General features: G+C 60.1%; 1 protein-coding gene across 4 annotated transcripts in view; it reads right to left on the bottom strand.

Annotated features, from left to right (window-relative positions):
* Zbtb46 (zinc finger and BTB domain containing 46) overlaps window positions 1–2,788 on the bottom strand; it is a 67,725-nt gene extending 64,937 nt beyond the window's left edge. For 2 of the 4 annotated variants that reach the window (XM_010633373.2, XM_019208843.2), the window contains exons 1-2: window positions 2,365–2,432; window positions 1,825–1,957 (exon numbers count right to left, since the gene is read on the bottom strand). The gene's annotated coding sequence lies outside the window, so the exon portion shown is untranslated. Of the gene's footprint in view, window positions 1–1,824; window positions 2,015–2,364; window positions 2,467–2,566 lie in introns of those variants that run through there. The other 2 variants (XM_010633369.3, XM_019208841.2) reach the window with 2 other exon arrangements.
* Window positions 2,789–4,129: the final 1,341 nt, after the last annotated feature.

Genomic DNA, 4,129 nt, shown 5'->3' with positions numbered 1-4,129 from the left:
CACCCGGGGCCAGCCAATCGCGAGGCGCCCCGGCGTCCGCGCCCTGCCTCCAGACGGGCCAGCGCCGCGGAATTCCTTGGGAGGTGGGAGGTGGCTGGCCGCGATGGAGCTTTCTCAGGATGTGTAAGGAAGCATTCACAGGGCAGCAGTGGGAGGACAGGCTGGGGGGGATTCTCCTTGAGTGAGCAAGGGCGAGCCGAGGTCTGGCAGCCAGCGATGAAAGCCTGCGACACTCCCACTGTTCACTGGCGCCTGGAAAAGGTTGGGCAGGCGCCCCCGCCCCACCCCCTCACCAGCTGCCCGCGCTGGCACGGCTGGCCTTTCCCCTACAAGACCCTCAGAGGCCGAGGCACATCCCCAGCCTGAAACACATAGCCAGAGTTACCAGCCCTGGCGAGGTGGGGGGCTGGGCACAGTCTCCCCAAAGTGGCTGGCTCTAGGCCTCTGGGACATCTGACTGCTCACCTGACCCCTTTGAGGGGACAGAGTGTACTCTATGTGCAGATGGCCACACATACCCCACCCCAGCCCCAGGTACCTAGAATAGCGTAGCAGGAACTCTGGAATGAGTGAAACCTGGAGAGACCTCTTATGTCACCTCCTTCCCTGGAGAGACCCAGTGTCTCCCAAGATGGCTGGCCCCGGACACCCTCGCAGGAAGATGGTGCTGGTGGTCAGAGCCCTGTCTCATCCAGGCAGTGGAGCTTGCCCCACCAGAGCACACAGTGGGTGCTCAGTCATTGATCAGGGGTCTGCCAGTGAGAGTAAGTGCCACCACGCTGCCAGGCTAGGGCTGCCCATCTCAGCAGAGGCTCTGGCTGAATTCTAGAATGATCTAGGGCAGAGGGATCCCCACTCCTGCTCTCTACCACCCAACAGCATTGCTAGCCATGGGGGACCAAGGCAGGGCAAGCAGCCAACACACTGAAAAGGTAGAATGGAAAACAATCCCCAGAGAGAGCCCTGATTAAGCTATGCCTAAAGCCACCTACCTCCATACCATCCTTGTCCTGTGAGCTGATAAACCTCTTTAACATTAAAAAAAAAAAAAAAAAAAAAAGTAGCTGCTGCAGCCTCTCAGCAAAAAGAGGTGGGGAAATCAAGGCTGCACTGGCCCCGGCCTCTGGGAGGGGTCATGCTTACTCAGGGCCTGCGTCCACAAAGCGGTTCTGGGATTAGACGAGGTGGGCAGACGCCAAGCCAGGCAGTGATGCTCCTGTTTTGCTGGGGTCACACTTGCTGGTCCAGCTGTCAGAGCCTGCACCTCACCCACTGAATGCCTGAAACCCTGCCAGCTCCCCACAAACACAGCAGCTACTTACTGGAGACAGCACTGTGACAGGCAAGAGAGGGGTGTGTGCAGTTGGCCTTGGGGCATTTGGGCCTCCACGGCAGGGGGCCACGGTGCTTGAACCTGGTCCTTGCCCTCAACCAGTAGTGGACAAGACAGCAAATGATGGGTGCCCAGTGCCCTGCAGGTGCATTTCTCCAGGCTGTGGGGTGCAGTCATTTGGGAGAGCCCCCAAGCCACCTGTCAACTTGTCTGGAGCCTGCCAAGGGACACCCCAAAGCCTAGGAGGGAATGAGCAGCGGGCCAGGAGTTCTGAGGGACCAGGGCTGGAGGCACAGGGCCACATTGTGGAAGCTGGATGAGCTTGCTGAGCTGCACAGTGTGTGCTCCCCTTCCCTGCTGGCCCCGGGGAGCTGGAAGGGCGATTAGAGCCGCTGAGAAAGCACCACATGGCTGGCAGATCCTCGTATGCAGCCTCTGCAGACCCATGCTCACGGACATCATGCCCACTGCTCTGGCAGCCGGCCACCTACCTTCAGCCCCCACTGTGTTGCTTCAAGGCAGTAGAGGAGCAGTGAGGGTGCCCGCCCCATGCCAGGCTCTCTGAGCAGGGACCCCCTCTCGTTCTCAGGGTCTGCTTTTGTGAGGAACAGCCTGGGAGGAGCTCTGGGAAATAAAATTGCAGAGGAACAGCAAATAACCCTTCATATCTTCTTCTCTAGGGTCCCGGGGGCAGGGAGGGGGGAACCTCGCCACCACCAGAGCCTTTACCACCACCTCCATCTTCTTCCAAGACAGCATTTCCTCAGCCACCCCCAGCTGGGTTTTCTGTCTCTCTTTGTCTCTGTCACTGGTCAGAGAACCTGCCTGTTTATTCTCCAGCCAGTGGTGTTGCTCATTTGTCCCCATGGCAACAGCCCCTGGAGTCCTGCCCCTCCAGGGGAACTGCCCAAAACCTGTCAGTGCCCTCTCCCAGGCCACTGCTGGGAGACTAGACAGGAGCAGAGGGCTGGGAGGGAGGGAGACACCCGCTACAGGCCTGAGAATGCTGGGGTGCCCAGAGAGCCACCCACCACACGTCATTCTGGTCCTTCAGTGAACCTAGGCTGCCGCAGAGCCCCACCCCTGGGCTGGAGGAGGTGCCTGGTCCAGGCCGAAACGAGGCGGGTCTCCACCTGGGCAGTGTTTAGACAGGTCTAGCGTCAGCTGGCCCTGCCCTCCTGCCCAGGCTTCCCAAAGACCACCCTTCAGAGATGCTCTGGGACCAGAGGCTACCTGCCAACCCCGTGGCTGCCCCACCCCAACTGTCCTCCAGGCCTGTGTCCCTGCCAAGTCTCAACTGCCACTCCAGCTGCCACAGCCAACTGTCGTCCCATCTCCACTCCAAGCACTCCCTTACCCCCCAACGTCCTTCCTAAGTGCCTCTGCCAACTGCCAACCCCTTCCTTCCCGAGCCCTTCTCCCACCTCCCTGGCCAAAGCACCACCAGTCTGCACGCCAGAGATTCCCACTCTCCTGCCAGGACAGGGGAGCCCACACCTGCTATGGGGCTGGTGGGGTAGGATGGGGTGGGGGAAGTGCTGAGGGCCTAAGACCAGGAAAGGACAGTGTTGGAAAGCACAGGCAGAGAGCAGAAGGAGCTAGGGCCCAGCAGCAGAGGGGAAGGGGCAGGGAGAGAACAGGGCAGGAGCAAAGGGCCGGGTAGCCAGACCTCAGTACAGCCAGGCCCAGTACAGGTGCAGGAAGCAGTCAGGGCCCTGCCTAACAGGACTGAGTCAGATCTTGCCACGCTCTGGGCTGGAGCTGGGGCCTGTCTGAGGCCCCTTTCCTCAGGGTCTGCAAACAGCTCAGCCTGATCATGGGCCCTGGAAGGCCCTGGTGAAGGTCAGGAGGGCATCTGGCCCCCTCCCTACTGGATCTCTTTCACCAGGGTGTCCGCCAGCCTTCACAGCCATAGCTAGGCCTAGTCCCCAGGTTGGAGGTGTCCCTAAATAGCCTGAGTGGGCCACTCTTCTGAGTGAATTTAACATAGGCCTCTGCCCACCCCCCAGGATCCCAGCCCTGGTCTTGGTGCCTTTCCTGCTTGTCTCCTCCTGACCCATTCATCCCAGTGGTCTCTGTGTGACATCACTTCCATAAATGGACACTTGCCTAGCCCCCACCCCTAGTGGGAATCCCACAGTCTCTCCCCAGCCTACTACACTGTCCCAAGCCCCAGCATAGCCCTGGGCATGCAACAGGTGCCTCAGGGTGGGTCCTTGCCAGGCCCAGGGAGGCACTGTGCCCCCACAGATACAGGACTGGGGCTGTAATTCCATCTCAACGCAGGACAGAACTGTGGGGGCTGGGCTCAGTCCTAGCTAGAGAGAGGACACTGCTCCCTGGGGGCCACAGTCTCCAGGGCTCGCATTGCACAGGCAGATAGCACTGCAGGCCAGTGGGACACCTGGCTCTCCCCGGTGTTCCATTTGGGATCTGCCAGGCCAAAGAACCAGCCCTCCAGGCTGGAACATGCTGGGAAGAAGAGGTATGGGGTTATGCCAGCCTGTTGGGTCAGTTTGTCCCTGGGAGGAAGGGGAGAGGCAGCGTATGTTTGATAAGCACCTACTGTGTGACAGCATCTCCCCATGTGGGGAGCAGGGAGAAGCACTTGGCCAGGGTCACCCGGCTTTCCCTCCTCTGCTGTTGTCTGGGAGGAGCACAGAAGGAAAGCCTATTCCCTGCCACAGCCTTGGGATGGAGGCTCTGTCCTATGCCATGGGACCCAGGCCTCCCCACCTACCCGAAGAGGAGTTCTGGGGTCCCCTTTGTGGGTACAGAGACACCCAGTGATGAACA

Source organism: Fukomys damarensis, unplaced genomic scaffold (assembly GCF_012274545.1).
Source record: "Fukomys damarensis isolate Sample0158 unplaced genomic scaffold, DMR_v1.0_HiC HiC_scaffold_22, whole genome shotgun sequence".
Classification (NCBI taxonomy): domain Eukaryota; kingdom Metazoa; phylum Chordata; class Mammalia; order Rodentia; family Bathyergidae; genus Fukomys; species Fukomys damarensis.
This window is presented reverse-complemented; position numbering and strand designations above follow the sequence as displayed.